Raw genomic sequence first — 14,947 nt, 5'->3', positions numbered from 1 at the left:
GCCCTTTCCAGTTGGATACTAGCTTCCCTTCTCCTGACCGACCTGCTCCGATATCATTTTAGATTAAGATGGGATTGTTGGTGGTGAAGCTTCGCTGGATTACCTTCCGATTATACCTTAGAGCCATTCGATGCTTTAGCGCTTCCTCTCTAATCCGAATTCTTTCTCGGACTTCTAGAAGTAGGTCGAGCTCTTTCGTTTGAGCTTGCGAATTGATGTCTTCGTTGTAGAGGATCACACTAGGGGATCCTTCTTCTACTTCTACAAATATCATTGCCTCCATTCCGTAAGTAAGTCAGAAGGGTGATTCCCCAGTGGTGGAGTGTGGTGTTGTCTGGTATGCCCATAGGACTTGCGGGAGCTCTTCGGCCCAAGCTCCCTTAGCGTCCTGTGTTGGCCAATATGAGTTTGTTGGCAGCTTCCGCCTGTCCGTTGGCTTGTGGGTGTTCTACAGAGGTGAACTAGTGCCTGATTTCAAATCGACTACTAGGTTTCTGAAGCCCGTGTCAGTGAATTAAGTGCCATTGTCTATGGTGATGGAAGATGGGACCCCAAACCTTGTGATGATGTTTCTATATAGGAACTTCTGACTTCTTTAGACGGTGGCAGTGTGATGAATCCATATTTGACAATATATTTTGGTTTGATTTGAGTGGATTTCATCACATAAACCCACATTTATTCATGTCAATAGCATGCTTTTGTGTTTTCTCTCTCAATTGTGCCTAATTGTGAAAACTATTTTGAGTTTAAATTAGTGATTTCAATCCCACTTTTATGCCATTCAATGCCATGACATGTTTGTTGAGTTTAGGGTTTAGGGTTTAGGATTAGAGGCAAGTATGGCAAGGCAAAAGTGGAAGGAAGCATGTACAAAGGGAGAAAACATGAAGAAAACAAAGGAGAAGCACACATTAGAGTACGCGTGCGCACAACCCACTGTGCGTACGCACCAGAACCACAAAGCCATGTGTGCGTACGCACAACCTCCTGTGTGCTTGGGCGAGAGTAGTACTAGGATGGGTGACCTCCTAGGAAGTCCTCGTGTTGCACCTCTTTTTTTTTTTTACGTCGTACCGACCCTCATTCTTTAAATGATGCTATCCCGAGTAGGACACCTAAGGGCGAGCCGAGTAGGACGCCTAAGGGTGAGCCGCAATGGCCTCATCCTCGGCAGGCACTTATGGTACCCGCAAGGCTTCGCGGATAGTGTTACGCTCTCTCGCGCTGCATGGTTAAGAAAATTGTGTGTGCAAACTATAATAGGTGCGATCATACCAGCACTAATCCACCGGATCCCATCAGAACTCCGCAGTTAAGCGTGCTTGGGCGAGAGTAGTACTAGGATGGGTGACCTCTTGGGAAGTCCTCGCACACAAGAAGAAAATCAGCATGTGTGCGTACGCACACGACCCAGCACGTGACTCACTTAATGGAAATCGCTGGGGGCGATTTCTGGGCCTCTAGAGCCCAGTTTTTGGACTCTCTGAAGCTTATTCTTCCTATATCTAAGAAGGCCTCAGTCCATGTGAAAGGGGGAGCAATTAGGGTTAGTTTAGCATCATGTAGTTCATTTTCTAGAGAGAAAAGCTAAGGTTTTTAGTTTAATTTCCTTGTAATTTCTACTTTTAATTCTTGTTTTCATTTACTTTTCTTTGTCATTTATTGTTATTGCATCTTTGTTCTTCTTCATTTTCTTTGTTATTTCCTTTATCTTGTCATTTTTATGTTTATGGATACTTTTGTTATTTTAATTTCAATTAATGCAATTTATGTTTTATGTTCATTTAATGCTTTCTTTAATTGTTATTGTCATTTTCTTGCTTTTGGTAGTTAGCTTTTATTTTCAATGCAATGTAATGTTATTTTATTTTCATACACACCAAGTGTTTGTCAAAATGCTTGGCTTAGTTTTCACATAGTTTTTCTCCACTCTTGGCTTGATATTGATGACTTTGGTGACCCTTGAGTCATTGATGTCCATTCTTGTTTGATACATTATAGTAGTTAGTTGATTTGGTCTACATTGACTCTATGTGACCCTAGGTGTTGACATAGGACTTATGAATTGAAATCAACTATGTCTACTTGACTTATCATTGATGTAGGGTTGACTAAGTAGGATTAACTCTTCATAATCATCATGTGTTTGTGGTCAATGTCTAGGATAGGTAGCCTTAGTCCTCAATCCATGCCAAGAGGTTTCTTGCATTTGAAGTTTCCTTTCCTTGCATTTAATTGCTTTGACTTTTATTGCTTTCATGTTTAAATTCTTACATGTTTAGTTTTTCGCACTCATGGTTGAAAAATTGGGTGTTTGGGGGGAATTGAGTTGTGGATGTCCATTCCGCATTGTGTGAGGATTGTTAATTGGTTTGGTTTCCCTTTACTCTAAGTGACCCACTAGTGTTGACTAGGACTTAGGAATTGGAATCAATTATGCCCTTTTGACTTATCCTCGATGTTAGGATAAACTAATTGGGATTAATTCACACACAATTACCATGTTTGTGGTCCACAACTAGGATAGGAAACCTAGATTTCCCAATTCTCACTAAGAGCTCTTTTTAGTATTTAATTTCCATTTTCATTGCTTTTAATTGATTTCATTTAATTTCTTGTGTGATCATTTACTTTCTTGCTATTTACATTACTTGTCCCCCTTGCAATCATCCAAACCGCCATTTTCTCTCATAGCCAATAATTGTACATTTTATTACAACTCCTAGGAAAGACGACCTGGGATTTAAAACTCCCAGTTTATATTTGTTTTGGATTGTGACATCTTTTGATAAAAATTTGATTGTGGCCAATTGGTGTGTTTGGACTATACTTGCAACGTCGATCCTATTTTTAGTACGAACATCCAAACCTATGCTTTTGGGGCTCCATCAAAATTTTTGGCGCCGTTGGCAGGGAGGTTGCAATGCGTGCTTATTGTTGGCTATTGTAAATATGTTAATATATAAATAGCTTGTTTCGAATGATAACTTTTTTTTGGTAATTTTAGGAGTTCATTTTATTTGTTCTTATTATATTTGGTTTTATTTTCTTTTTGTCCTATGAATTCTCACTCGTTGCAGTGTGAGTTTTATTGCTATTATGCTATAGGAATTTGGGAATTTCAAATGCTTGTTACCTAGATGAAATGAAAGGAATTCACAACAAGATTTAGGTGCACAAGCTTTGGAGTCTCAAAAGCCTTGGAGAATACAACCTTGGGTGAGATTTCAAGGAGGTTTGATGAGAGCTCTACATTAAGCTTGTGCGTGGGCGCTCCCCAGTTTTCTGTAACCTGTGCGTTTGCACCTACTTGTCGTACACACACACCCTTATTTTTGCATTTTCTATGTGGCCGCACAAGCTTGTGGGTCCGCACGCCAACTTGCATCCCCTCTGTTGGGAGCGTTGGCATAGCCTGTGCATGTGAACCCCTTCTCTTTTCGCTTTTGTGCGTGTGCGCACGCACACATGACTCTGCTTAAAAAAAAAGAAAAAAAAAAAAGAAAAAAGAGAAGTCGTCTGTGCGTGCGCACACCCTGGTGCGCACGCACACTTCTTAATCCCTCTTCTGCTAGGAGTATTTGCATAGATTGTGCGAGCACACACCTTTCTTTTTCCTCGTAGTGTGCGTATGCACATGTATCTGTGCGTACGCACGCCCCTGTTTCTCACTATTATGCTTCTCTTCTCTTCTTCTCTTATCTCTACTTCTTATCTTCTTTTCTCTTCCTCCATCTTCTTCTCCTTTCACCCTATTTTCTGCTTGTTCTTGTCCATTTTGTTTGTATTTCATTTTCATTTTAGTAATTATATTAGATTTCGTTTAGTTGTTTGTTACGTAAATAAGTTGCTAGTGTTTGGTTGATGCTTGATTGGGTTGCTTCTTGCATGAGACTTTGCACTTATACTTTACTTTAATTTACTCGTACCTAGTGGGTTCGAAATTCCCTGTTTTAATTGTACCACTAGGACAAATTATATAAGTGCATTGAATTAAGTAATTTGAGTTGAGATTACTTGTTCATCATGATTTTCATATCAATTTCATCACATATCCGGTACTTGTTCCTTGTTAATGCTTTGCATTTGTTTGAGTGTCTTAACTTGATTTTTATCAAGCTTTTCACTTTTTGTAACAAGTATCTTTACCTGTGACCTTTTTCTTTATGTTTCATTATGAATAAGGAGTTTTTTGCTCATTATTGGATTGGTTATTATTTGTGCTATTCCATACCAATTTTGCGCTTTCACTTACACAATTTCAATAACCAACATCAAATACTCAATTCATTTTTGTGGTTGCATAGGTTTGTTTGTGCCTCATCTCTTGCTTATCTTTATTTGCAACCTAGGCTACTTAAGTGAGGAACACACGCTATTTCTTTTGATTGTGTGGATACCGCTTTACCTGACCAATGTGTTTGTTCTAAAGTGTGCGCACACTTAGAATACACACATTGTCTTTTATCATACCACACACATCTAATTTTTCCTCAATTCTTATTTAAATTGTTTTATTCAGCAACCCGAGCTCCCGTACCCACTAGCTGAAGGTGGAGCCTCATAGCCATTCTCCCCGAATTGTGTTCGTGCACGGAGGACCGTGCAACCGCTTAAGTGTAGGAGAGGATTTGCCATTTTGGGGGGTAAATTTTCTTTTCTGAATACTATGCACTTTGTTTTTTTTTCTTTTATTATGTTTCTTGTAGATATTTGCTAGTATTTTTTACTATTGCATCCTTACACTAGTTAATATATATACATTGCATTTGTATGGTATATATTTATAGATAGAAGTTGTGATTGGATAATGTGAATAGCATAGTGCTTAGTTCAATTTTGCCCTAATTATTCATGCTAGTTTTTGCGATGTTGAAAATTAGGAATAGAACTAGGAAATATTTTGAAATTGCATCCATGACAATATACATACATACATACATATATAGGAAATAACTTTGGTGAAAAACAACAAGAATTTTCAAGAATTTTGTTTCAAGGGCATTCTATTGAATTGATTTGGAAAATTATTTCTGAAACTTGCTTGAATGATTTTTATGGAATATAGAAGATAGATAAAACAAAGCAACCTTGTGAGTTGTTGAGCCTTAATGAGTGGTTACACATTATAACCACAAATTTTGTTCATTGTGTGGTATGCTCCTTCTATGATTGTAATCTTGGTTTTGTTTGATTCTTTATTTCCAATGTTTGATGTTTTGAATGCATTTAGCATGATTGAGGCCATTTTTGAATTAAACTCACTCACCCATATAGACCTACCCTTGCATCTACCTTTGTTAACCCTTTTGAGCCTCTTAATCCCGTTTGTTCTAATTGTTTGCACATCACAACCCTAAGCGGAAAACCATGAATTACCTTAAATTTCATCTTTGATTAGCTTAGGTTGAAGAGTGTGTTTCATTTAAGTGTGGGGGAAATTTTGGGAAGCATTGGTAGAGAAAATGTTTATTTTTGGGTATTGGTGCACGAAATTGTGATCTCAATGGCGCCAACAACTTGGTACGCACAATTGTAATATCACTCTTTTTCACAACTTCGCACAACTAACCAGCAAGTGCACTGGGTCGTCCAAGTAATAAACCTTACGTGAGTAAGGGTCGATCCCATGGAGATTGTCGGCTTGAAGCAAGCTATAGTCACCTTATAAATCTCAGTCAGGCAGATTCAAATGGTTATGGAGTTTTAATAAGTTAAAAGATAAATAAAACATAAAATAAAGATAGAGATACTTATGTAATTCATTGGTGGGAATTTTAGATAAGTGTATGGAGATGCTTTATCCCTTTTGAATCTCTGCTTTCCTACTGCCTTCATCCAATCCTTCATACTCCTTTCCATGACAAAGCTGTATGTTGGGTGTCACCGTTGTCAATGGCTACTTCTCGTCACAGTCATTCCATCCCAGATCCTACTCGGAATACCACAGACAAGGTTTAGACTTTCCAGATCTCAAGAATGCTGCCAATGGATTCTAGCTTATACCATGAAGACTCTGATCTCAGGGAATAGAAGGCTCTGGTGTCAGGAGAGGCAACCATGCATCGTGGACCAGGAATCCAAGAGATACACACTCTAGCTTTCGCAGGTAGAACGGAAGTGTTTATCAGGCACGCGTTCATAAGTGAAAATGGTGATGAGTGTCATGGATCATAACATTCATCAGGTTGAAGTGAGAATGAGTATCTTAGAATAAGAATAAGCATGAATTGAATAGAAAATAGTAGTAATTGCATTAATACTCGAGGAGCAGCAGAGCTCCACACCCTTAATCTATGGTGTGTAGAAACTCCACCGTTGAAAATACATAAGTGATAAAGGTCCTGGCAGGGTCGTGAGGCCAGCCCCCAATGTCTAAGATCACATAAACTGATCAAAGATAGATACCAAGATAAAAATACAATAGTAAAAAGTCCTCTTTATACTAGACTACTAAGGGTACAGAAATGAATAAATCATGCAGAAATCCACTTCCAGGCCCACTTGGTGTGTGCTTGGGCTGATCGTTGAAGCTTTCATATGTAGAGGTCTTCCTTGGAGTTGAACACCATTTTGTAACTTGTTTCTGGCATTTGACTCTGCTTTGCAACTTTTTTCTGGCGTTTAACGCTAGAATAGGGCAGAAAGCTGGCGTTAAACGCCAGTTTGTGTCATCTAAACTCGGGTAGAGTATGAACTATTATATATTTCTGGAAAGCCCTGGATGTCTACGTTCCAACGCAATTAAGAACACACCATTTGGACTTTCGTAGCTCCAAAAATTCTATTTCGAGTGCAGAGAGGTCAGAATCCAACAGCATCAGCAGTCCTTTATCTGCCTCTGAATCAGATTTTTGTTCAGGTCCCTCAATTTCAGCCAAAAAATACCTAAAATCACAGAAAAATACACAAACTCATAGTAAAGTCTAGAAATGTGAATTTTGCTTAAAAACTAATAAAAATATACTAAAAACTAACTAAATCATACTAAAAACTATGTAAAACAAAGCAAAAAAAACGTATAAATTATCCACTCATCAGGTATTCATTGAAAATTTGGAAAATGGTGCACATTCATGTATCAAATTGCTTTAACCATATGCATTTGTCATGGAAAAAAATAAAATGAAGAAAATAATAAGATGGGACAAAAATTTGCCCCAAAGAAAAGAAAAAAATCAATAAGAAATGCATATCTGTTTTGAATAGAAACTAAGGCATGAATGTATATAAAAAGGGAATGGGAAGTTAGGTTGCATAGTTTGTGATTTGGTTGATATAGGTTGAGTTGGATACTTAAACTAATCAAGGATTCAATCTTAGTCCACTTGGCCATATCTATGCCACCTTGACCCTAACCCCATTACAACCTTCTAAAGTCCTCATGATAATTGTATTCATGTATCACTTGTTTGTTGATTGTTAGATGAAAAGCAAATCCTTGAAAGCATGATTAGGAGGATACTTGAGTGATTAAACCCCAAACACCGAGCGATGAGAGTGTATACACACCAAGCGAGGGTTCAATTACTCAATTCTATGTTTCCACCTCACTTATCATGTATTCTTGCAAGTTGCTTCATTTTGAAACTTGAATCAATTCTTTAGATTTTGATTGCATTGAATTTAATTATTTGCTTAGCCCTATATGTCTATATACTTGCTTGGGAATTTGATTATTTGTTTTCACAAATTCAATAGGGTACTATAGTATATATAGGTATAGATAATATATAGTATACTTGCATGCATATAGATAGTTGCATTCAATAAGTTGTTACCCCTTTAATCATTCTCCTTTGATTGTGATTAGCATGAGGAAATGCTATTTTTTAAGTGTGGGAGAATTGATAAATCCATATTTGACGATATATTTTGGTTTGATTTGAGTGGATTTCATCACATAAACCCACATTTATTCATGTAAATAGTATACTTTTGTGTTTTCTCTCTCAATTGTGCCTAATTGTGAAAACATGCTATTTTGAGCTTAAATTAGTGATTTCAATCCCACTTTTATGCCATTAAATGTCATGGCAAGTTTATTGAGTGATTTTAGGTCCTGGAAGCAAGTTTGGCAAGGCAAAAGTGGAAGGAAGTATGTACAAAGGGAGAAAACATGAAGAAAACAAAGGAGAAGCACACATTGGAGTGTGTGTACGCACCAGAACCACAAAGCCATGTGTGCGTACGCACGACCTCCTGTGCGTGCACACAAGAAGAAAATAAGCATGTGTGCGTACGTACACACCTGTGCATACGCACACGTCCCAGCACATGACTCACTTAATGGAAATCGTTGGGGGCGATTTCTGGGAATCCAGAGCCCAGTTTTGGACTATCTGAAGCTGATTCTTCCTATATCTAAGAAGGCCTCACTCCATGTGAAAGGGGGGAGCAATTAGGGTTAGTTTAGCATCATGTAGTTTATTTTCTAGAGAGAGAAGCTCCCCCTTCTCTCTAGAACCTAGGGTTTTTAGTTTAATTTCCTTGTAATTTCTACTTTTAATTAATGTTTTAATATAGTTTCCTCTACCTTTCCTTGTTTTCATGTCTTAATTTCATTACTTTATCTTATCATTTTCTCCATTCTTGCCATTTTTATGTATTTTCACTCATGTTACTTTAATTTACATTTAATGTAATTTTATATTTCATGCTGCTTTATTGTTTGATTGAGTTTTTATCTTACTTTTCTTGCTTTTGGTAGTTGTAGAATTTATATTCCTTGTTATTTTACCATGCTTTATTTTCATGCCTCCCAAGTGTTTGATAAAATGCTTGGGTTGGTCTTAGCCTAGTTTGTTCTCACTCTTGGTTGGGAAATTGTGTGGTTTGGGTAAACTTGAGTGGTGGATGTCCATTCCACATTGTGTGAGGGTTGTTAATTAATTTGGTTTCTCTTGACTCTAAGTGACCCATAATGACCCCTAAATAGTATTGACTTAGGACTTAGGGATTGAGATTAATTATGTCTAGTTGACTTATCATCGATGTAGGGTTGACTAATTGGGATTAATCCACACACAACTACTATGTTTGTGGTCCACAACTATGATATCAAGCCTTAATTACCCAATTCTCACCAAGAGATTTTTTTACAATTTAAACTCCATTTTCATTGCCTTTACTTACTTTTCATTTATTTTCTTGTATGCTTATTTACTTTCTTGCATTTTAATTTCTTGCCTCTTTCCATCAATCCCCCATTTTCCCCATAGCCAATAATGACACTTAATTGCAACTCCTAAGGATACGACCTGGGAATTCAAACTCCCTGTTATTATGTGTTGATTGTGACATATCTTTGATCTAAATTTGAATGTTGGCCAATTGTTTGGTTGGGAACGATAATAGCAACGAAAAATCTATTTTGAGACAGATTCCTAACCCGCTTTGGGCCCTCATCAAATTTTTGGTCTGTGCGTACGCACACATGCTGATTTTTTCTTGTGCGCACGCACAGGAGGTTGTGCGTACACACACATGGCTTTGTGGTTTTGGTGCGTATGCACAGTGGGTTGTCGCACGCACACTCCAATGTGTGCTTCTCCTTTATTTTCTTCATGTTTTCTCCCTTTGTACATGCTTCCTTCCACTTTTTCCTTGCCAAGCTTGCCTCCAGGACCTAAAATCACTCAACAAACATGTCATGGCATCGAATGGAATAAAAGTGGGATTGAAATCACTAATTTAAGCTTAAAATAGCATGTTTTCACAATTAGGCACAATTGAGAGAGAAAACACAAAAGCATGCTATTTACATGAATAAATGTGGGTTTATGTGATGAAATCAACTCAAATCAAACCAAAATATATTGTCAAATATGGATTCATCACAATGGATAAAGGCTCTACCTCAATCCATTTTGTGAAATAGACTATTTCTACAATGAGGAACTTGACTTGTCCTGATCCCTGGGGGAATGGTCCGGGGACGTCAAGCCCCTATTGTGCAAATGGCCAAGGTGAAGTAACGCAAATGAGTTCCTATGGTGGTGCGATATGAAAGTTGGCTGGCATGGGGGCCATATTTTAACGAATTATGTTGCTTTCTTTTGCAAGGTCGGCCAGTAAAAACTAGCTCGGAGTACCTTTTTGGAAAGAGCTCGTGCCCCGAGGTGGTTGCCACACATCCCACTGTGGACTTCCTCTAGAACTTCCCTCGTAGCGGAGGTCAGGATGCATTTTAGGAGGGGTGTAGAGATTTCCCTCATATATAGGACGTCATGTACTATGGTGTAGTACTGTGCTTCTCGCACTAGTCTTTTTGGCTCCTTCTTATCTGCGAGGAATGTTTTAGACTTGAGATAGCTGATTATGGGAGTCATCCACCCTTGGTCCTGGTCTGATATGCTTAAGACCTTCTTTTCTTCTGAGGTTGACGGATTACACAGTGTTTCTTGGATGAGTGATGAGTCCATATTTTCCAATATATTTTAGCTTGATTTAGATGGATTTCATCACATAAACTCATGACTTAAGTGATGGGGAAGAGGAGGACGAAATGGGTAAAGAAGCAATTCTAAACCAAGGACAAATTGAGTGGGTAACGACTTTGATGAACGAATTCTTGCGTGGTCTAGAATTCACAAATAAGTTCTCGTTGCAAGTATAGTTTCTAAACCAACTAAAATCCTTTCATACAAAAAATTGGTTGTCACAAGTAACAAACCCCTAATAAAATTGATAACCGAGGTATTTAAACCTCGGGTCGTCTCTCAAGGAATTGCAGGGAAGTGTGTTACTATTGGTTATGGGTTTTTCTGAGGAATTTTCAGAATGAGGAGTGGAAAAATAAATAATTATAATTTAAAGCAAGGAAAATTAACAAGAGGTTTTATGCAATTGAAATAAAAAGCCTTGGCTAGGAGAAGATTAATCGGAAGTTCTATCCTTGTTGGATTTCCCAAAATTAATAATAATAGGTTATTTTTTCTACTTGGTTAACCCTCAACGAATAAAGGAAAGACAAGTTGAGAGCCTACTTCTATTCACAAGTCCTAATCCTCTCCCTTGGGAAGGATTAGTGTTTGCAACTAGAGAGCTAGCCAACAATTTCCAATTATTATTTAACTTTTGAGTCTTCTAACTCAAGGGTCTCCAAATATTAATCTAAATCCAAAGTCAAGTTAGAAGCCTACTCCATTGACATGGATGCCAATTTCGCATTCATGTAAAGGGAGTAGAAAGAAGACATAATAATCAAATTAATTGGAAGTAAGCAAATAGATAATAAAATTAAATGGAAAATTATTCTTTGCATTAACAAATTAATAAGAGAAGAAGATAAACTAAAGTAATAGAATAAATAAAAATAGAAGAAAACTAAAATTAAAGGAACATTGAACCTGGAATTGGGAAGAAAAAAACCTAAAACTAAGAGAAATCCTAAATCCTAGAACCTAGAGAGAGGAGCCTCTCTCTTTAGAAACTACATCTAAAAATCTAAATTGTGAATTATGAGAAGTGTCCGTCTGATTCTTCCACTCTGCAGCCTCTAATCTGTGTTTTTTGGGCCGAGAATTGGGTCAAAATAGCCCAGAAATCGCTGGGGGCGAATTCTGATACGCTGAATTTTCGTAGATGCGACGCATGCTCGTGATGCATGCATGCGCATCGCCTAGTTGTATAGCCACTATAGCAAATTATATATCGTCATTTTGAAGCTTCGAATGTTAGCTTTCCAACACAACTAAAACTACCTCATTTGGATCTCTGTAGCTCTGGTTATGATCGATTGATTGTGAAGAGGTCAGGGTTGACAGCTTTGCAGTTCCTTCAGCTTCTTGTATTCCTTCCACTTTTGCATGCTTCCTTTCCATCCTCTAAGCCACTCCTGTCCTGTAATATCTGAAAACACTTAACTTACATATCATGACATCAAATGGTAATTAGAGAGGATTAAAATTAGCTAAATTAAGACCAAAGAAACATGTTTTCAATCATAGCACAAAATCAGGAAGAAAAATATAAAACATGTCGAATTCTATGAATAAGTGTGAGAATAGTTGATAAAATCCACTCAATTAAGCACAAGATGTACCACAAAATAGTGGTGCATCAGTTTTCTTCAATGAGCTTCAAAGGCCCTGATGAGCGGATAATTTATACGCTTTTTGGCATTGTTTTTAGGTAGTTTTTAGTAAGTTCAAGCTACTTTTAGGGATGTTTTCATTAGTTTTTATGTTAAATTCATATTTCTGGACTTTACTATGAGTTTGTGTGTTTTTCTGTGATTTCAGGTAAATTCTGGCTGAAATTGAGGGACTTGAGCAAAACTCTGAAAAAGGCTGACAAAAGGACTGCTGATGCTGTTGGAATCTGACCTCCCTGCACTCGAAATAGATTTTCTGGAGCTACAGAACTCCAATTGGCGCGCTTTTAACGGCGTTGCAAAGTAGACATCCAGGGCTTTCCAACAATATATAATAGTCCATACTTTATTCGGAAATTGACGACGTAACTTGGCGTTGAACGCCAAGTACATGCTGCTGTCTGGAGTTAAACGCCAGAAAAACGTCATGATCTGGAGTTGAACGCCCAAAACACGTCATAACTCGGAGTTCAACTCCAAGAGAAGCCTCAGCTCGTGGATTGATCAAGCTCAGCCCAAGCATACACCAAGTGGGCCCCGGAAGTGGATTTATGCATCAATTACTTACTCATGTAAACCCTAGTAGCTAGTCTAGTATATATAGGACCTCTTACTAATGTATTAGACATCTTTGGTCTCAGTTTTATTTTATTCTTCATCCTAAGAGGCTATTGATCACATTTAGGGGGCTGGCCATTCGGCCATGCCTGAACCTTTTACTTATGTATTTTCAACGGTGGAGTTTCTGCACACCATAGATTAAGGGTGTGGAGCTCTGCTGTACCTCAAGTATTAATGCAGTTCTATTTTCTTTTATTCAATTCTCTCTTCTTCTTATTCCAAGATATTCATTCGCACCCAAGAACATGATGAATGTGATGATTAGATAACCCTCATCATCATTCTCACTTATGAACGTACGTGATTGACAACCACTTCCGTTCTACATGCAACAGAGCTTGAATGCGTATCTCTTAGATTCCCCAACAGAATCTTCGTGGTATAAGCTAGATAGATGGCGGCATTTATGAGGATCCGGAAAGTCTCACCTTGTCTGTGGTATTCCGAGTAGGATCCTGGGAATCCGGAAAGTCTCACCTTGTCTGTGGTATTCCGAGTAGGATTCCGGTAATGAATGACTGTGACGTGCTTCAAACTCGCAAGTGCTGGGCGTTAGTGACAAACGCAAAAGAATCAAGGGATTCTATTCCAGTAGGAGCGGGAACCAACCAGTGATTAGCCGTGCTGTGACAGAGTGCGTGAGCGTAGTTTTCACTGCGAGGATGGGATGTAGCCATCAACCATGGGTGATGCCTCCAGACGATTAGCCATGCGAGTGACAGCCGCAGAGGACCATTTTCCCGAGAGGATTGAAAGTAGCCACCGCTGATGGTGAACCCCTATACACAGCTTGCCATGGAAAGGAGTAAGAAGGATTGAGTTGAAGCAGGAGGATAGCAGGCGTTCTTGAGCCATACAGTATCTCCATGCGCTTATCTGAAATTCCCACCAATGAGGCTGCATAAGTATCCCTTTTATTATTTCTTTTCTTTTTATTATTTGATTTTCTAAATTCCATAATTTTATCCGCCTGACTGAGATTTACAAGGTGACCATAGCTTGCTTCAGACCAACAATCTCTGTGGGATCGACCCTTACTCACGTAAGGTATTACTTGGATGACCCAGTACACTTGCTGGTTAGTTGAACGGAGTTGTGAAACAACCGATGCCATAATAATGATTTCATACTAATACAAAGAACATGGATCACAATTTCGTCCACCAGGCCCACATCAATTCACTCTCTTGGAAACAGATTATCAACTTAGGGTACTTTTTGGTGTGTTGAACAATGAAGAATAGGATATTGGTTGCAAAAGTAATTCAAGGTATAAATGGAGCTAGATACAATTAAGAGTATTCCAAGGATGGTTTAGGTGCTTTAAAGGTAGTTCAAGAGGTTGTTTATCCAAGTGCAAGAGCAAGAATGGGATCTGGGCATTAGTTTAAAAAATCAACACTTATGGATCCTAGTTGCTATCTTGACGTCTCTAAAAAGTTTGATACAATTCATTTGGAACCATGGAGGTCCAATCAAAAGCAAACTTGGTTGGAGATTCAAGGAGGAGTGGAAACACAAGCCACCCTAACAAGGATCTCCTCAAAAGTCCAACTTAAGGACTTTAAACCAAAGTGCTAGGTGGGAGACACCCCACCATAGTAATATCCTTCTAACTTTCTCTCTTTTAGCTTTTGTTTCATGAATAATTGGTTATTTTGCTTGTTGGTTGATGAGCGGATAATTTATACACTTTTTGGCATTGTTTTTACATAGTTTTTAGTATGATTTAGTTAGTTTTTAGTATATTTTTATTAGTTTTTAAGCAATGTTCACATTTCTGGACTTTACTATGAGTTTGTGTGTTTTTCTGTGATTTTAGGTAATTTCTGACTGAAATTGAGGGACCTGAGCAAAAAACTTATTCAGAAGCTGAAAAAGGACTGCAGATGCTGTTGGATTCTGATCTCCCTGCACTCGAAATGGAATATTTGGAGCTACAGAATTCCAAATTGTGCGATTTTAATTGCGTTAGAAAGTAGACATCCAGGGCTTTCCAGAAATATATAATAGTTCATACTTTGCCCAAGTTTAAATGACGCAAACTGGCGTTTAACACCAATTTTCTTCCCTATTATGGCCTCAAATGCCAGAAACAAGTTGCAAAGCAGAATTAAACGCCAAAAACAGGTTACAAACTGGCGTTTAACTCCAAGAAGGGCCTATGCACATGAAAGATTTAATGCTCAGCCCCAGCACACACCAAGTGGGCCCCATATGTGGATT

At 38.1% G+C, this 14,947-nt stretch overlaps 1 non-coding gene across 1 annotated transcript; it reads left to right on the top strand.

Annotated features, from left to right (window-relative positions):
- Positions 1-1,264: 1,264 nt before the first annotated feature.
- LOC130947425 (5S ribosomal RNA) lies at positions 1,265-1,380 on the top strand. Its single transcript, XR_009072672.1, has one exon. It is a non-coding gene; the product is annotated as a 5S ribosomal RNA (ribosomal RNA).
- The last annotated feature ends 13,567 nt before the right edge of the window (positions 1,381-14,947 follow it).

Source organism: Arachis stenosperma, chromosome 1, assembly GCF_014773155.1.
Source record: "Arachis stenosperma cultivar V10309 chromosome 1, arast.V10309.gnm1.PFL2, whole genome shotgun sequence".
Lineage (NCBI taxonomy): Eukaryota > Viridiplantae > Streptophyta > Magnoliopsida > Fabales > Fabaceae > Arachis > Arachis stenosperma.
Note: the sequence above shows the minus strand (reverse complement) of the source record. Positions and strands in the feature narration are given on the sequence as shown.